This window comes from Schistocerca americana, chromosome 1, assembly GCF_021461395.2.
Source record: "Schistocerca americana isolate TAMUIC-IGC-003095 chromosome 1, iqSchAmer2.1, whole genome shotgun sequence".
Taxonomy (NCBI): Eukaryota; Metazoa; Arthropoda; class Insecta; order Orthoptera; family Acrididae; genus Schistocerca; species Schistocerca americana.
Genome location: NC_060119.1, coordinates 209,292,344 through 209,312,503, shown reverse-complemented (window position 1 = coordinate 209,312,503; position 20,160 = coordinate 209,292,344). Strand labels below are relative to the sequence as shown.

Below are 20,160 nucleotides of genomic sequence, written 5' to 3'. Positions count from 1 at the left end.
TTAAGGTTTTGAATACAATATGTAATGTTTTTGTGTCCACAGCTTGTGATCTAGCGATTAGCGTCGCTGCTTCTAGCCCATGGGGTCCCTGGTAAGATCCCCAGTGGGGGTCTCAGTCATCAGTGTCATACGACCATTTCATTCCTGGTCCAGTCAGGAACTTTCTTCGCTCGCGGACTGGATGGCTGCGTTGTGCTAATCATATTACCTCCTCTTCATTTATGCACACCTCACCAAAGTGACATCAAGTAGAAAGACGTGCACCAGGCGGCCAAACAACCATTGATGGCATCTCCGGGCCAGTAATGGAATACAATAATTTTATTTGAATTGCTTTTGTACGTTCTTTACTATGTATGCATTTCATCCATTCCATGAGTGAACCCTACCACCGGACGCGATTTGTGGAAAAAGAATGAATACTTTGGAAATTAAATTCGTAATTTCACGTTTGTGGTCTGCAGAATATAAGTACAGTAGCCAATTATAGTACTATTGTCGTCTCCGAGAGTACGTCCGCAGCTCGTTGTCTTGCAGCTAGCATTGCTACCTCTAGATCACTGCTTCCCGAGTTCGATTCCCAGGTGGGTTGGGGATTTTCTCTTCCTGGGAACTGGGTGTTAGTTGTCCTCATCATCCATGAAAGTGGGTAGATTGGACTGTATATAGCTCGGGAATGTGTAAGAACGCTGATGACCGACCAGTTGAGCGCCGCACAAACCAAACATCATCCTCCGAGAGTAGCGAGTATTGCCACATGCGGCCTCGGCATCAGACTGCTTTTGTTTGTTGAGTTCGTGTGTAATATCTTTGGTTATTTCCCAGCGTTTTTATCTCTGCTCATCAGCTGCGCTGCTGTTTAGTTGTCGACTTGTCGGCGTATTTGGGTGTGCAGCTGTCAAGGAGGACGGAAGGAGGTGAGTTATGTATACAGTGCTTTTTTTTTTTTTTTTTTTTTTTTCTTAGTAGTTCATACTGTTGTGACAAAACAAATGATGAATTTTGTGTGTTGTGTAGAGCAATCATATCGCTTTCCTTCCTTTAGATGACTTAAGTTATGATGTCACAGTTGCATTGACAGTGCTTTAGTTCCTGGATGAATGTACTGTAACTCTCAATTTCTCTCGGTAGAATGACTTACATGTGTAGAGCTAAAATGCAAGAACCAGGACCTAGTGCCATTGTTTTAGTGATATCGACATTAAAAATGTGTTGATAATGACAGATTTCGAGGGTCAGGTGGTATGTTTTGGAGAAGTCAAATTACAACGTTGCAGTCTGCTTATTTCTTATTGATGACTTTGTCTTCTATTTTAAATTTCCGATGTACATCGTATTTTAAACACAAGTCTAACAAGGAATAAAGACATAGACTATAGTAACCGAACAGCACATGAGGAGTGCATTTGGTGCTACAAAGTAAGTGTCCAAATTTACAATATAATTTTCCTATACGCCGAGGTCATTAAGGATGTACAGAAACTTCGGTAAACAAAGATGAGGCTGCTGGAATAGCACTTAGCTTTTCAAAGCAACTATACCGATATTCACTGTAATCAATTTAGGAGAATAACAGAAAATGTAAGTATGAACGGACGGGCGAACGGATATTGAAATGACCTACCGGATCACCTTTTTGCAGGCTAATTCTTAACTATTTTCAAAAGATTGCTAACGTCGCGCCATTTGTATACATATAAACTTTCTTCCCCATTCTTTACTGAAGAAATTTGCATCATTCCATACAAACATGATTCCTAAGATCTATTTAAATGTTCAGTCAAAACCCTTTGTACTTTTGACTTACATTGACGTACAGTACTACGTTAGTCACATAGGCATAGCGCATTTAATGATCAACAAAATTACATTTAATGTGGCTTGTATTAACTATATTTATGGGGAAGGCACACTTATATCCCACCCCCTTAGGAGTAATAAAGGGATTAGTGACTCATCTGATTGATTACCCTCCCCTCCACCCAAGTGGGATTAGTAAATAATCATGTGATACAGAGCCAATTGACAGATGCCATTAACACAGAGGAGATACAATCCTCGTTGTCATTAATAACATGAAAATGTTAGTAAAACAAAAACTGAAAAATTAACCAGGTAGAGATGTTCAGCCCTTGAAATTTCAAAGCACCGTAGGAAAAATAGGTTGTCAGCACTGACATAATTTTAATCCTGGAATACACAGCATATGAAAAAGATCATACTTTCTAACAAACCACAGGTTATGCTACAGATCAGGCTGTTACCATGTCTTCATATTAAGACATACTCTCTCTCTCATAACATTAATTGGCTTTGCCAAGTCATGACCAATCAATCACCTTCAAATCAAACCCATACCCTCAGGTTATGCTAAAGCTCAGTCGGTCACCACAACTGCTATTAAAAACAGTGAAAGATCAACTGTAGATGGTCTTCAGTACTTGTAATTACCAATAGACATGTACAGGTCTAATTTACAACACTATCAAAGCTACCATCCACAATAACCAACAACATATTGTTATGCAACAGAAATGGTGCTACAAATAAAGCAGTTGTCACAGAGACCAATTACATAGCATAGTTGCACCTAAAAGATGTGCCAATTGTTTGTTGTTCACTAGACCCTGCAATATGTTTTTATGTTGTGAATCTAATCACCTAGGCATTAACAGTGTCAAATTATAAACTTACTTCAACTAAAGATTTTAAACATTCAGTATTGTAAAAAATGAAGTCTGTACTTGAAACATTTCCACTCTTTTGCAGTAATGTTTGTTTCTGTTGGAACAGGAACATGTGGTAAATGCTGAAACAATCTCCAACCAGGTTTTGCTAGGGCACATTTGTTGACCCTGCCGATTCACAACCTACAGACCAATGTGTCACCACAACAAATTTTTCCCCCGTTAGCACTCATTGGCTTTGGCAGCCAACAATAAAACTGAATACATGCACCAAAAGATGACATAACGGCAACCATTAACATTGTAACTGGCCAAAGACCACAACTTGCATTGAATATTGCTCTTGAACACTTAAGGGTGAACTGGTTGTACTTGCCTAAACATACATAACATTTATATCAAATTATGATAAGCTTTCAGGTCTCATGTGTTTGTGATGCCCTGACAATTTAGATTTTGATCTAATCACAAACTCCTTTTTTAAACATAAGAACATTCACCGGTATACTTGGGAAGGCAGGGGAACCAGATCTGTCATTGACTATGTAATAACAGATCAGGAATTCAGGAAGGCTGTGAGGGACACACGTGTATTCAGGGGATTCTTTGACGACACTGATCATTATCTAATCTGCAGTGAAATTGGTATTGTGAGGCTGAAAGTGCAGGAGGTCATGTCCATATGTAGGAGGATAAGAGTGGAGAAACTTCAGGATAAGGAAATCAGGCACAAGTACATAACAGTGATCTCAGAAAGGTATCAGTTAGTTGAATGTAGTCAATTACAGTCATTGGAAAAGGAATGGACAAGGTACAGGGACACAGTACTAGAAGTGGCTAAAGAATGTCTTGGAACAGTAGTGTGTAAAGATAGGATGAAGCAAACAGCTTGGTGGAATGACAGTCAAGGCAGCCTGTAAAAGGAAAAAGAAGGCGTATCAAAAATGGCTACATACTAGAACTCAGGTAGACAAAGCAAGTTATGTTGAAGAAAGAAACAAAGCCACAGATAATTGCAGCATCCAAGAAGAAATCTTGGGAAGACTTTGGAAACAGGTTGGAGACTTTGGGTCAAGCTGCTGGAAAACCATTCTGGAATATAATTAGCAGTTTTCGAAAGGGAGGTGAGAAGGAAATGACAAGTATTTTGGACAGGTCAGGAAAACTGCTGGTGAATCCTGTGGATTCCTTGGGCAGATGGAGGGAATATTTTGAAGAGTTGCGCAATGTAGGTGAAAATACGATCAGTAATGTTTCAGAGTTTGATGTACAATGGGATAAGAATGATGATGGAAATAGGATCACATTTGAGAAAGTGGAGAAAATGGTCAATAGATTGCAGTGCAATAAAGCATCTGGGGTGGACGAAATTAAGTCAGAACTCATTAAATACAGTGGAATGTCAGGTCTCAAATGGCTACACAGGATAATTGAAATGGTCTGGGAGTCGGGACAGGTTCCATCAGACTGGACAAAAGCAGTAATCACACCAATCTTTAAACATGGAAACAGAAAAGATTGTAACAACTACAGAGGTATCTCTTTAATCAGCGTTGTGGGTAAAATATTCTCAGGTATTGTTGAAAGGAAAGTGCGAGTATTAGTTGAGGACCAATTGGATGAAAATCAGTGTGGGTTTAGGCCTCTTAGAGGTTGTCAGGACCAGATCTTTAGCTTACGGCAAATAATGGAGAAGTGTTATGAGTGGAACAGGGAATTGTATCTATGCTTTATAGATCTAGAAAAGGCATATGACCGGGTTCCTAGGAGGAAGTTATTGTCTGTTCTACGAGATTATGGAATAGGAGGCAAACTTTTGCAAGCAATTAAAGGTCTCTACATGGATGGTCAGGCAGCAGTTAGTTGACGGTAAATTGAGTTCATGGTTTAGAGTAGTTTCAGGGGTGAGACAAGGCTGCAACCTGTCTTCACTGTTGTTCATATTATTTATGGATCATATGTTGAAAACAATAGACTGGCTGGGTGAGATTAAGATATGTGAACACAAAATAAGCAGTCTCGCATATGTGGATGACTTAGTTGTGATGGCAGATTCGATTGAAAGTTTGCAAAGTAATATTTCAGAGCTAGATCAGAAATGTAAGGACTATGGTATGAAGATTAGCATCTCCAAAACGAAAGTAATGTCAGTGGGAAAGAGATATAAACGGATTGAGTGCCAAATAGGAGGAACAAAGTTAGAACAGGTGGACAGTTTCAAGTACTTAGGATGCATATTCTCACAGGATGGCAACATAGTGAAAGAACTGGAAGCGAGGTGAAGCAAAGCTAATGCAGTGAGTGCTCAGCTACGATCTACTCTCTTCTGCAAGAAGGAAGTCAGTAGCAAGACTAAGTTATCTGTGCACCGTTCAATCTTTCGCCCAACTTTGTTGTATGGGAGCGAAAGCTGGGTGGATTCAGGTTACCTTATCAATAAGGTTGAGGTTACATATATGAAAGTAGCTAGGATGATTGCAGGTACTAGTAGATGGGAAGAATGGCAGGAGGATGTCCACAATGAGGAAATCAAAGAAAAACTGGTAATGAACTCTATAGATTTAGCAGTCAGGGTGAACAGGCTTAGATGGTGGGGTCATGTTACACGCATGGGAGAATCAAGGTTACCCAAGACACTCATGGGTTCAACAGTAGAGGGTAGGAGGAGTCAGGGCAGACCAAGGAGAAGGTGCCTGGATTCGGTTAAGAATGATTTTGAAGTAATAGGCTTAACATCAGAAGAGGCACCAATGTTAGCACTGAATAGGGGATCATGGAGGAATTTTATAAAGGGGACTATGCTCCAGACTGAACGCTGAAAGGCATAATCAGTCTTAGGTGATGGTGATGGTGATGGTGGTGATGATTATTATGATGATGATGATGACGATGATGGGGAGGGGGGTCATGGCAAAACTGAAGATTACATTATCACCAGTCAGCTTTGACCTGTGACGTCACGATGGCACTCCTATTTCAAGCTTATGTAAGGGACAGTCAAATGAAAAGCAGACAGATGGAAAAAGTAAACACCATATAACTGTTAATACAGTGATCCTGCAGGGGGACAAGAGGGTCAGTGCCTTCATGGGAACATGTAACTGCATGGGAATGTGTAACTGTGGTTGTAGCCAGGCATGCACCTCTTCATTCAAAGCAAATACAGTCACAACTGTCTTTCTTTAGCATTCCAAAGATATAGAAATCATATGGGGAGAGATTGGCAGGTCAAGAGTAATGTATGATAAGTTGTCAGGTTTGGCCTGTGATGTAATGTTAATGGCTGATGTTGAATCACCATTTGGTACATATATTCAATTTTGTTGTTAGTTGGCGAAACTAACAAATTTTGGAGGAGGGGGGGTTGAAGGGGTTCACCTGTAGCTTTACCCAAGGTGTAGGTTATGTTGGAAAGTAAGTTTGGTTGTGAGTTGAAGTCAGAAGCCAATGAACGTGATTACAAAAGAACCTGGTTATGGTGACACTGATATGTACCTTAGCCCACTTGAAAAACATCACCAATAATATCATGTCCCCCCAGGGGGTCCACAACTCTTTCGTGGATACGTGCGTGGCGAGCACGGGGCCCCGAGCCATTGCAGCCTTCTTTCTCTCCCGGGCTGCATTTCCTTTCCCTTCCCCTCCTTTCCCCTCCATACCCCTTTCCCCTCGCCCTCTCCTCTCCCTCTATTGGTGTCCTTGCTTATGTTGGCCCCCGCTATCCTCCTGGTTCTGTTGGTTTTACACTCTGGCTTTGTTGCGTAATCATCTCCTCCTTTTGGCATTCCTTGGTCCCCCTCTAGGGTTTGACCTCCATTCCAAAATTTCTCTTTCCGTAGTGTGAGCCATTTGGGGAAGAGCACCTTACCTAGTGTCTCCGACGTGTGCCCTCCTAGTATATTCCACCTTTTCTTCTACGTCGTTGTCTGATGCTAGGGTGCATAGCCAGCACGGTAGCCAGCCCGTGTGGTGGGGTCGCTATGTACCCTTTTGGTTGAGCCCCCTGAACACACAGGGATCACACTTCTGATACCTGAGCTGTGACCTCCTCATGCATGCCTTGGAGTGGTTGCTCGTCATCCTGGAGCATCGGAACTCCCGGCAATGGCCGCCGTGCCAGACGGCCCTTGCTGTGGCTGGGTGGCGCCCGTGAGGAGAGCCCCTGATCGGAGTGGGTGGTATCAGGGCGGACGCTATGCAGATGAAACGCATAAGGGTCCAAACCTCTGGCCGCTCTTCTGCGGCCGTCTCTCTGCGTGGTACTGATTCCTCAAGTGCTGCTTCTCTTGCCCCTTCGGCCTTCCCTTCCGTGGCTACCCCCTGGGAGGAGGGTCAGGCCCGTCGTCTAGGGGCAAAACCTTTCCCCCGTTATCTAGTTTGCACCAGGACTGATGGAGATACTTTCACCGGTGTCAAACCTTTATTCTTTGTGGAACACATTGAAGACAAGTTCGGCGAAGTGGACTCCCTGAGCAAGATGCGGTCGGGTTCATTACTGATAAAAACTGCTTCGGCTGCCCAATCTGCGGCCCTTCGTGCCTGTACCCATCTTGGCACAATTCCCGTGTCCATTACCCCTCACCAGTCTCTAAATATGGTACAAGGTGTAATTTTTCACAGAGACCTCATCCTTCAAACTGATGAGGAACTTCGGGACAATCTCGGACGGCGGGGTGTTCACTTTGTTCGGCGTGTTCAGAAGGGTCCTAAAGATAATCGTATTGATACTGGTGCCTTTATCCTGGCCTTTGAAGGGGATACCCTTCCTGAGAAAGTTAAGATTATGGTCTATCGCTGTGATGTGAAGCCGTACATCCCACCTCCTATGCGGTGTTTTAAGTGCTTGCGTTTTGGCCACATGTCTTCTCGCTGTACCCAGGACCCTCTCTGTGGTGACTGTGGACGTCCACTCCATGAGGGGAGTCCCTGTGTTCCCCCTCCTGTATGTGTAAATTGTCATGGTAGTCATTCTCCACGTTCAGCAGATTGCCCAGTCTATAAGAAAGAAAAAAAGATACAGGAGTATAAGTCTCTTGATCGTTTAAGCTACACAGAGGCCCGTAAGAAATATGCACGATTGCACCCTGTGTCCATGACATCTAGTTACGCCTTGGTTATATCTTCATCCCTTCCTCCCCCTTCCTTACCCCCGTCCCGGACCCCTCTCCTTCCCCCCTCCCCTGCGGCTCCCACACCTTCTCCTCTGGGCGCCGCTCCCCCTCCCCAGCCGGAGAAGTGTCCCACTCCTTCGGCGTCTGCCGGTCAAGGGCGCCTCTCCCGGGATGCCCCTTCCCGGCACCTTCCAGGTCAAAGGTCTGCTGCAGCGCGGCGACCGCGAGAGCCGCGGTCTATCGGCCCCCAGGTCGCCCGGTCTCTTTCTGTTCCTGATCTTGCTGCAGCTGGCTCCATTATGCCACACAGCCCTCCTCGATCTCAGCCTGAAAAGAAGAAGAAACATAAGTCCCGGGACAAAGAGCCTCTGGTGTCACCGGAGGTCCCTTCCCCGGCTTCACAACCGGATTCTGACCTGTCGTTTATGGATGTCGCCCCCTCCTTGTCGGTGACAGGTGGGGCCCCGGCGGTATGACTGGATTTAGCGTGTTCAGCCCTCATTTAAACCATCGTTCTGTGGTTCTCCAATGGAATTGTAATGGCTACTATCGTCACCTTCCGGAATTGAAATCACTTCTTTCGTCCTACTCAGCAGCTTGTGTGGTTCTCCAGGAATCTCATTTTACTGATGCTCACTCACCGACCCTCCGTGGGTTCCGTGTTTTCTGTCGAAATCGGGTCGGACCCTTGCGGGCTTCTGGTGGCGTTTGTACGTTGGTCCGTACAGACATTGCTAGCACGTGGATTCCTCTCCAAACTACATTGGAAGCAGTTGCTGTTAGGGTCCACTTAGACTCTGCAGTCACAGTATGCAATCTTTATCTCCCTCCTGACAGGACTCTTACACCTGCTGCCTTAACCACCCTTCTTCAGCAACTTCCTCCTCCCTTCCTCCTCCTTGGGGATTTTAATGCTCATCATCCTTTGTGGGGCAGTGCCTTTCCATCTAGACGAGGTCTTCTTATCGACCAATTTATTGCAGACCACGACCTGTGCCTTCTTAATGATGGCTCCCCTACTCATTTCAGTGCTGGTCATGGTACCTTTTCTGCCATTGATCTTTCTCTTTCTTCTCCCTCTCTCCTCCCTTCATTACACTGGTCGCCACACGACGACCTTTGTGATAGTGACCATTTCCCGTTGATAATCACGCTCCCTTCCCGCTCCCCGATGGAGAGGTTACCTCGTTGGTCTTTCCACCGCGCCGATTGGCCTCTATATACTGCACAGGTCGAGTTTTCTCCCTCTTTGTCGGGTTGTATTGATGACGTCCTACGTGACGTGTCTGACGCGATTGTTCGCGCTGCTAACCTTGCTGTCCCGCGCTCATCTGGACAATTTCGTCGTCGGCAAGTCCCGTGGTGGAGTACGGCCATTGCCATTGCCATCCGTGATCGCCGTCGAGCTTTGCAACACTTTAAGAGGCACCCATCTGTAGCCAGCCTTTCTACCTTTAAGCGCCTTCGCGCTAAAGCCCGTTATTTAATCAAACAGAGCAAGCGGATATGTTGGGAACGATTCGTTTCTTCCCTTGGTTCCACTGTCCCTCTGTCACGGGTATGGGCTACACTTCGCTCTCTCCAAGGTTGCCATCGGCAGTCCACCCTCCCAGGCCTTCACCTGCCAGGTGGCATTTGTACGGACCCATTAGTTCTCGCAGAACATCTTGCGACCCATTTTGCAGTGGCATCAGCGTCGGCCTCCTATCCAGCTGCTTTCCTTCATCAAAAACAGCAGGCTGAAGCTGTCACCTTATGTTTCACCACTTGTGAGTCAGAATCTTACAACGAACCTTTCACTGAATGGGAATTTCTTTCTGCTCTATCTGCTTCTCATGATACGGCTCCTGGCCCAGATTCCATTCATAACCAGCTGCTTCAACATCTCAGTGCTCCACAACGGCACCATCTTCTTCGGGTGTTTAACCGTATCTGGCTCCAGGGTGACTTCCCTTCTCAGTGGAGGGATAGCATTGTGGTGCCTGTCCTTAAGCCTGGTCAGAACCCCCTATCTGTTGACAGCTATCGGCCAATTAGTTTGACCAATGTTGGTTGTAAGTTACTTGAACGGCTGGTAGCCCGTCGGCTCACTTGGGTCCTCGAATCTCGGGATCTATTGTCCCCTTACCAGTGTGGCTTTCGAGAGGGACGATCTCCAATCGATCATTTGCTTCGCTTGGAATCCGCAGTTCGGCAGGCTTTTTCCCAGCGCCGCCATTTGGTTGCAGTGTTTTTTGACCTTCGCAAGGCCTATGACACGGCCTGGCGCCATCACATCTTACTAACCCTTCATCAGTGGGGTCTTCGGGGCCCACTCCCGATTTTTATCCGCCAGTTCCTGATCCATCGGTCATTCAGAGTTCGAGTTGGTACTGCTTTTAGTTCTCCACGGACCCAGGAGAAGGGCATCCCACAGGGTTCTGTCTTGAGTGTCCTTCTTTTCCTCACTGCTATCGATGGACTTGTGGCCTCTGTCGGTCCCTTGGTCGCCCCTGCCCTGTATGTGGATGATTTCTGCATTTGGGTTAGTTCCTCCTCGATGCCATCTGCAGAACGGCAGCTCCAGGTGGCTATATGGCGTGCCTCTGCATGGACCCTCTCCCACGGGTTTCAATTCTCTCCTTTAAAATCGCGGGTGGTCCACTTCTGTCGCCGTACTACGGTCCACCCTGATCCAGAGCTCTATCTCGCTGCACAAAGATTGCCTGTGGTTCCACAGTTTCGTTTCCTAGGTCTTCTTTTCGACAACAAGCTCACTTGGCTGCCCCATATCAGACTCCTGAAGGTAGGATGTTTCCGTAAACTCAATGTCCTTCGCTTCCTTGCCCACTCCTCCTGGGGTGCGGACCGTTCCCTCCTCCTCCGTCTATATCGTGCTCTAGTTCTGTCACGTTTGGACTATGGTTGTCAAGTTTATGGTTCAGCTGCTCCTTCCACGCTGCACGTGCTGGATCCAGTCCACCATCGTGGTATCCGTTTGGCCACCGGTGCCTTCCCTACTAGCCCTGTTGATAGTCTCCTGGTTGAAGCTGGGATCCCCCCCCTTTCTGTTCGGCGGTCCCAGCTTCTGGTGTCTTATGCCCTTACTATCCGTTCTTCTCCCGCTCATCCTTCCTATTCTATCCTATTCCCAGACCATGGGCGTCGCCCGCCTGACTCCCGCCCTCGGGCGGGTTTACCGGTTGGGCTGCGCCTTGCGTCTCTTACCCGTGATTTTCGGCTTCCTTCTTTGTCCTGTCTTCCTCGCTCCCTCCCCTCCACCCCTCCTTGGTTAGTTCCTCGGCCTCGAATTCGGATGGATCTCCGCCGCGGTCCGAAAGATTCCATCCCCCCCGGTGGTGTTCCGTTCCTTTTTCCGCCAAATTTTATGGGAGTTTCGGGATGCTGTTGTTTTTTACACTGATGGTTCTAAATCTGCTGATCATGTTGGGTATGCCTTCACGTCCTTTGTTGGAACGGAAAATCATCTACTGCCACCCTCATGTGGGGTGTTTACTGCGGAATTGATGGCAATTTCCCGGGCCCTTACCTTTATTAAACAATCCCAACACAACCGCGTTTTGTTATGTACGGACTCGATGAGTGGCCTTCTTGCTATTGACCGGTGTTTTTCACGCCATCCCTTGGTCTCTGCCATCCATGACCATCTCGCTGATCTTCACCGTGCTGCTTGTTCCATTGACTTCCTATGGGTCCCGGGCCATGTGGGTATCCCGGGTAATGAGCTCGCTGATCGTTTGGCTGGGGGAGCAGTTACTTACCCCCCGTTTTCTGTAACCCCTCCTGCAGCGGATTTACGGCTTCACATCAAATCCCACTTTGCACAGTCATGGGCCAATTCTTGGGAGGCTACTCCACTGTCTAATAAACTTCGTGCCATTAAGGTGAATACAGGCCCATGGCGTTCTTCCTTTAGCCTCTCCCGCAAGGACTCGACCACACTGTGTCGTCTCCGCATTGGCCATACCAGGCTGACCCATGGTTTCCTTTTGCGTGATGAGCCACCCCCGCTATGTGGTTGTGGAGCCTTCCAGTCAGTGGCCCACATTTTGGTTGAATGCCCCCTTCTTTTGGCTCTGCGTGCTAAGTACAGACTCCCCCACACTTTACCTTTGATGTTGGCTGACGATTCCCGGATGGTCTCTCTGGTTCTAGGTTTCCTCCGGGAGAGTGGTTTTTATTCTCAGTTTTAAAGTTTTTAATCTCCCTCTGGTGTTGGGGCAGGGCGGTGAGTGTTTGGGTGTCTCCCACTGTAGGCAGTGTTCAGAGATTCCCGATTCACCTCCCTGACCGGAATCCTCTTTTCTTTCCCTTTTACTCTGTTTTCACCCCTTCTTTTTAAGGCTTGGTTAGTTTTTATATTCCCATACGTACTTTCTGCATTATAGCAGTTGTACCTTTTAAGTCACAGGTGGTCTTGCCTATGCTGTTTCAGCATAGTGTTGGGTTCGTTCTCTTGCCAACTTCCCTCATTTGTTTTTACTAATGACAACGTGACTGCCCTTTTACGTTTCCCCTTTATCCGTTTTATTTTTCTGACTATACTGAGATGTCCCGTTAGCAGAATGGAGTCTATTTGAAACAAGGGACTGATGACCTTGCTGTTTGGTCCCTTTAACCTCAAACAACCAACCAATAATATCATGTAATAGTCAGCATATTGTTTATGGCATTTGTTACATGTTTCCTATGTTACTAGTCAAAGATGACAACTCACATTGAACATTCTTCTATATCAGAAACTGGCACTGTATGGAGGGTGTGTAAGGGCTTCCCAGTGAAACTTCTGAGTCATAATCAAAACAACCATGGCAACAAGTGCCCCCCCTCCACACACACACACACACACACACACACACACACACACACACACACACACACACACACACCATTTACCCATGGAGGCAGTGATTGTCTTGTCTCAGTGGGATAAATGTATAGACAGTTATGGCAATTGCTTCTGAAATAAAGTTTACTTCCGTTTTCCATCCATCTTGTTTTAATCTGACTGACTGACCCTATAAAATATGGAGACCATGTAGATACTTCTTATATATTTTAACATACACATATAATATGAAAAATATTTAATTCTGGATATAACACTACACTAATGGAACAACTGTGGGCATTAGGGAGTTTTCAGTTGGGACAAACTAAACCTATGACAATCCTAATAATGAAGACACGTCAGAGAAAATACTAATGCAGAAATCAAGCAAAACCATTCCTCAGCAATCAGAAAAATTACAGTAAAAACAGAAAAAACTTGTACCAGAAATTTCACTTGACTTATGTAGCTTAAATGAAGTCTGGTACCATGACCCCCATATAGGTCCATAACCTGCCTTAGTTGGCACTAGAAACTTCATGTGACCCATATAGCTCGAACAGAATCCATAATTCCACAAAGTCAAACACAACTAGACAAATCTAGTATCTGTAACTTGACCTATATAGCTGAAACGAAGTTAGCCACAAAACAAAATTTGCTCATATAACCAATACGAAATCCTGGCCTCACAACTGAAGGTAAAGCAAACTCCACATTACCTGCCAATCACAATCCCACATAACCAACAGCTAACAACACAAAAAAATTCATCCTCGCAGGGGGCTCGCAACTCTTTTGTCAGTACATACTTGACTAACATGGGGCTACAGCCTTTGCAGCACGACCTCCCTTTCTATGCTGCAATCCTATACCTCCAGTATTCCTTTACATCAGATTGTCTTTCTGGTGTAGACCCCACTTGGAACTGGTGCCCTTCCATCTAAGCACCCTTCCTTTCCGATAAGGTATGCTCAAAACAGCACTGTCTCCATCATCTCGTTAGCGGAGGGGGGGGGGGGGGGTCGTGAAGCACTTGCGTGCTGGATACCTAGCCCCCTGAGCACACAGGGATGACACTGTTGGTGTTGGAGATGAAACTGAGTGAGATGGCGTGGTGTATTTGGGAGGACAACGGTTCAAACCCGTGTCCAGCCATCCTGATTTATGTTTTCTGATTTCCCTGAATCACTTCAGGCAAATTCCAGGATGGTTCCGTTGAAAGGGCATGGTCTATTTCCTTCTCCATTCTCCCCTAATCTGATGGGACCGATGACTTTGCTATTTGGTCCCCCTCCCCAAATCAATCAACAGAGTGGAAACCTCCCCATGTATGCCCGTCACAACATATATGGAGCCCTGAGCAATGGATTACTGACAAGGTAGCTATTGCTGAGGCTGTGTGGTATCTAGGGAGAGGAGAGCACCCTTTCGGTGGGGGTGACACCATGACAGAGGACTTGCATATTAAGTGTTCTCCCACTGGTGGTCATACAGCCCCAGCAGTCATTTCAGAAGAGAAAAAAAACTTGATAAATGCAGATAGGTATGACCCCAAAGGTTACCTTCACTGGCTATGTGCTGGGAGGAACATAGAGCTAAATGACAAGCAGAGAAACAGTTGTGTCCAAAATGAAGAGTGGGTCAATTTTTATTAAAACAGCATCTGCCATGTCACGAGCATAGTTTGTGTGACAAGCTGGGTAACATTCCAGTGATTCACTCCCCACAATAGACCAAACATGGTTCACGCCATCATTTTCCATTATGACTTCATCTTGCAGTCTGACAATGAGCTACATGCTAACTTGGAGTGATAGGGTGTACACCGTGTGTTGTTTCCGTAGGGGGCCAACCAGTAGAGATGCTATCAGGGGATTCACCGTGGGCTTTGAGCCCACCACCCCATATGCGGTGCTCCGAATGTATAGAATTCGGGCACAAGTCTTCGCATTACGACGCTAGCCCACTCTGTAGGTATTTTGGATGACAATTCGTCGTAAATGTTTCTTGTCCCCATATACCTGTTGCATCAACTGTGGAGAGCACAACTCTCCCTGCTCACCAGAATGCACTGTCTTAGAGAGTGAGAGAGTGAGAGTGAGAGAGAGGGGGGGGGGGGGGGGTGAGGAGGAGGGAATGACTCTGGACAGACTTAACATACCAAAAGACCAAGGAAAAACTTTGAGCATCTACATCCTGCATGCATGACAATGTTGTGTGAAACAGTTATGATGTAATCCTCTCGAGGGCACTCTCCCACGTTATGTGTCCTACAGTGAACCCTCAGGGCTGCTTGACCATGCTTCCTCCCCCCCTCTGATGGATGTGAGCTCTCCTCCTGCTTCCCCCACACCCACTTTGGGAGCAATGACTCCCCACTCGCTGGGGACGTCGATCCTCGTCCCCCAGTCCCAAGTCACCCTTGTCCAGTTTCTCACGTCCGTCAGGAAGGGGTCCCTTGGGAGGCTCCAGTGTTTCTGCTGGTCTGCAGCTGGATCCCAGCCAGTGGCTGAAGAACTGCAGGCTGCTGGTCATAGGGCTTAAGATTGTCTTCAGTCCCTGAAAGTGATTCAGCGATGCCCTCCCAGTCATCCAAACTCCCTAAGGAGAAAAGACAAGAAGTACCGTAGTCTTCAAAGAGCAAGGAAATTCTGGTGGAGCCTTCATGCCGTCCAGTCCCACAGGTCCTGCTTCTGTGGCAAAGGTGGTGATGCCAGTGGCCCCTGAGGCTCCAGATCATGCCACACGGTATCTCAGGACCTGTGTGTGTTAGTACAGCAACCTCTCAGCCGGAGGCAGCAGATGACCCTGCTACATAACTTGCCTCCTTGGTCCCTTCACACCCTCAAAGCATGTTGACAGCACAATTCTCCAGTGGAATTTTAGCAGTGTTTGAGCCATGATCTCTTAAGCTCTTCCCCTGCTTTTTGCATTACCCTTCAGCAAACTTGGTCGCCAATAGTGCAGACCACTGCCTTGATGGCCAATGGGGATATTTTAAGAATCATGCAGATCATGATAGGATATTGCGCGAAGTTTGCACAAATGTTCTGGACCCAGTATATAGTGAACTTATGCCTCAAGATACAACTTCGGAGACTGGCTGTTCAAGTAAGGGCATTTCAAAATTTTAACATCTGCAATGTTTATCTCTCTCCTGATGGTGGAGTGCCTCCGAATGTATTGTGTGGATTGGTTTCTCGCCCCCCCCCCCCTCCCTCCCTCCCCCCCCATTTTTTAATCTGGGGTGACTTCAGTGCCAATAATCCTTTGTGGGGTGGAACCATGATCACTAGCTGTGGTAGATATCAAAAACGTACTGGCAGATCTCAGCCTCTGCCTCCTAAATACTGGTGCCCCCACACACTTCAGCATGAAACATGGAACTTACTCCAGCCATTGATCTTCCTATTTGCAGCCATAGTCTTCTTCCATCCATCCAGTCGAGGGCCCACGATGACCTGTGTGCTAGTGACCACTTCCCAATCTTTGCACTCGTTCCTCAGCATCAGTGCCCTGGGAGCCAGCTCGTATGGGCTTTTCACAATGCCAACTGGGGTGCTTTCACCTCCAGTGTCTTTCTTGGCTCCCTGCTACATGGAAGCATTGATGTGGCTGTCCGGAGTGCAACAGCAGCCATTCTATCGGCAGTTGACTTAGTGATTCCCCTGTTCTTTGGGATCCATCGATCGGAAGATAGTACCTTGGTGGAACTCAGGAATTACTGAGGCCTTCAGAGGGGCTCTCCAATGCTATAAGCAGCATCCATTGATCGAGCACCTCATTGCCTTCGTGTTGCTCCGTGCCGGGTCCAACACACAAAAAAACGATGGAAGCAAGAATCCTGGGAATGGTACATTTCAACCATTGGATTACATAAGCTGCCTCCTTTGCACATTTGGGCAAAGATCAGATGCTTCTGTGGATACCAGTCCTCTGTAGGTGTTTCTGGTACAGTGCTATTTTCACTGACGAAGATACTATATCCCAATATTTTGCTCTGGATGATGCTAGTCTCATCATCTGAGAACTATCAAACTGCTTTTTGTGTGGTCAGTGAGTGCCATTGCCCTTTGTCCTGATACAGCCCCAAGGCCAGACAGCATGCACAACCAAATGCTCAAACACCTGTCAGTGGATTATCAGTGTCCTCTCCTTACTATGCTCAACCATATCTGGAACAAGGGTGTCTTGATTATGGGAGTTTGGCATGCAACAGAAGCCTTTCCGACTTGGACTCTGAAGAGCCTACTCACGGTGTTGCATGTGTACCCTGACCTCAGATCTGTCTAGATTCTTTTTTGGACTGAATGATTCAGTTGAATCTGATGGTGTTTTGCCACCTGTTACTGGCTGTCCTTGATGAATTTCAATGTTCTTAAGTGGTATACACTGACAGCTCAGTGGCCGATGGACGAACTGGTTTTGTATACACACATGCAAGGTTCAGTGAACTACACTCTGCTGAATGGGTGCAGTGTCTTCGCTGCTGAATTGGTGGCCATCAAATGGACCTTAGCCATGCTTGTTCTTGTACTGGCTTCTAATCTGCAGCAACTCCAGGAGCAGCCTTTGGGCTGTAGACTAGTGTCACCCTCGTAACCCCATTAGTTAAGACTATCCAGAATCTTCTTTCTATGTCCATCAAGCTGGGTGGTCAGTGGTCTTTCTTCAGACCCCTGGACATGTGGTTCTCAGGGAATGAACATACTGACTACTTGGCAGAGTGGCTACCAGGATGCTGATTTTAGAACGGGACCTTTGGTCGACTCTACGCCATTGGAGTTCTGACACTTGGACTGGTCCTTTCTGGACTCACCAAACAGAGAACAGTTATGGAGACCATGATGACGAGGCGGCCTTCCCTTCGCTCTTCTCGCAGGTGTTTTGTCTTGGCAGCTGTGCATTGGCCACACTTCGCTGACTCACGCCCATATTCTGACATGAGGGCTGACCTTACTGCCGATGTGGTACTTGCCTGTGACCACCCCTCTCTCCCCTCTCGGGGTCTTTCTGCTCTTTGGCAAGTTTGTGGTTGGCTACTATGGGGCTTCTGCCTTTGCAGCATAGTTTCTCTTCCATGCTCCATGTCTATCCTCCTGCTATTCTATTTCCCCTCCCTTGGGGAACATGTCTTGGCTATTTTTGGAAATTTATTCTGCATTTTTGGTAGTCAGTATCAGAATACTCTCCACTACTTTTCGTTCCTTTTTCCTCTTTGTTCTCGTTCTTGTATCCTTCCTCCGCTTCGGTGTTTGAGGTTCCTCTTTTTCTTCTTCTTCTTCACTGTGCACTCCTGAAGGTTGGCTCACATGTCTGACGTGTAACAGGTGACTAGATAATGTGTAATTTCCAGCCTCGGATTGACAAGCAGGGTTTGCATGTACCCACTGGTACAGGCCAGGCTCAGGGAGGGGTGATTACCTGTGCTGCTACCTTCCCAAATTGCTTATTGGTCCCTCTGTCAGGTGTTTGGGAGGGCCCCCAATTGGAAGAAACGCGTCATTAGAGACGCTGGCAATCATGGGGATTTTTTCGCAATGAGCCAATCATCTTCATAGTCAATAGCTATGAAACATAAATACAATTAGGCTATTTCGTGTACTGAAGACAGTCAATCCTTCGCACCGGTAAATCCATTTACTATTCAGAAAGGTGTAGCTGTTCTGGCCCTGTGAAATTCTGCTCTCGTTAACGCAATAGCACTTTGCTTTTGGACACTACTTCAGGTTCTCAACCACAACTGCTTGCAGCTTCACAGCTCCATGGCTATCATGTTTGTGCCAAGGCCCTTTGAACGCTGAATTCTTTCCATGGTGTTATTTACACTAGGCTGCTGGATGGTCTGACTGAGACAGAAATCCAAATGGACCTATCTGATCAGGGTGTTATTGGCATCCATTGGGTCATGAAAAAAGGAGATGCCGACACACGCTCTTTCTCACTTTGGACAGTGATTTTTCCATCAAAGATCAAAGCAAGTTATGAAGTTATCACAGTTGGACCTTATGTTCCGAACCCAATGCGCTGCTACCAGTGTCATCATTACAACCACACTATAGAGTTCTGTAGACACACAGCCAAATGTGTAACCTGTGGTAGGGATACTGACAAGGGCAATTGTCCACCTCCTCCTCCCCGCTGTATCAACTGCAATGGGACCATACCACCTCCTCCCACGATTATTCCATTTATCTTGATGAGTGGGATGTTGAGAAGATCTGGGCAACTGTCAAAGTGCCTTACCCAGTTCCCCGCTGCGGGTTCGGGGGTTAGAATAGGCCCGCAGTATTCCTGCCTGTCGTAAGAGGCGACTAAAAGGAGTCTCAAATGTTTCGGCCTTATGTGATGGTCCCCTCTCGGGTTTGACCTCCATCTTTCTAAATTGTTCCGAAGAGCGAGCCAATTGGGGAAGGGCGCCTTACATGGTGCACTGTATCTGTCGTGCATTGAGACCTTTAGCCGGCTTTCTCGTCGTTGCAATGGTGTCCAGCTCGTTTTCCATCTCTTGGCCGAGGATACGTCCATGGGTGCGATTTCCACGCTGCACTGTGCAGTGTTGTTTTTCGCTGCGACGACGACCTCATACATTTTTGCACCTAAGATCCAGCACGGTAGCCAATCCGTTGTGGTGGGGCCACCATGTACCCTGTTGGTTGTAGCCCCCTGACAACACAGGGATCACTCTACTGATGATGCCTGCGCGTGAAGCCTCAGTTCTTTGTAGAGCATTTAGAGGACAAGTTTGGGGAGGTGGAGGGCTTGTCCAAAATGCGCTCTGGGTCAGTTTTGATAAAAATGGCATCGTCCGCCCAGTCACGCAGGTTACTTGCTTGTGACAAGTTGGGGGATGTTAACGTTACCATCACACCGCATAAGAGTTTAAATATGGTCCAGGGTGTTATTTTCCACAGGGACCTACTTTTGCAGTCTGATGACGAGCTGCGCGCCAACTTAGAGCGTAGAGGTGTTCATTTTGTCCGGCGCGTTCATCGGGGTCCGAGGGACAATCAGGTTGCTACTGGTGCCTTCATCTTGGCCTTTGAGGGTGATACATTACCGGAGAAGGTCAAGGTGATGGTCTACCGTTGTAACGTCAAGCCCTATATCCCTCCCCCGATGCGGTGCTTTAAGTGCTGGAAGTTCGGCCATATGTCTTCCCGCTGCACTTCCAGCCTCACATGTTGAGATTGCAGACGCGCATCTCATCCCGATACTCCATGTGCTGCACCTCCCATCTGTGTCAACTGTGGAGAGACTGTCACCTTGCTCGCCAGACTGCAGGATCTTACAGAAAGAACGCAAAATCATGAAATATAAGACCCTGGACCGACTGACTTACACTGAGGCTAAGCGGAAATTTGAATGGCTACATCCCGTGCGCATGATGGCATCTTATGCCTCAACTGTCACTCCTGCTCCAGCTCCTTTAGCTGCACCACAAACAGTCAGCTCTCAGTCGGAGGACCTCACCTGCCCCCTTGATGATCGGGGCCCCTTCCCTCGCTGTTGCTCCCACACGATCTAC

The 20,160-nt window shown here is 46.9% G+C and overlaps 1 protein-coding gene across 3 annotated transcripts in view; it reads left to right on the top strand.

Annotated features, from left to right (window-relative positions):
• Positions 1-871: 871 nt before the first annotated feature.
• Positions 872-20,160, top strand: part of LOC124595574 (synaptosomal-associated protein 25) — a 420,350-nt gene continuing 401,061 nt past the window's right edge. For all 3 annotated transcript variants that reach the window (XM_047134565.1, XM_047134401.1, XM_047134486.1), the window contains exon 1: positions 872-917. The gene's annotated coding sequence lies outside the window, so the exon portion shown is untranslated. The remainder of the gene's footprint in view (positions 918-20,160) is intronic.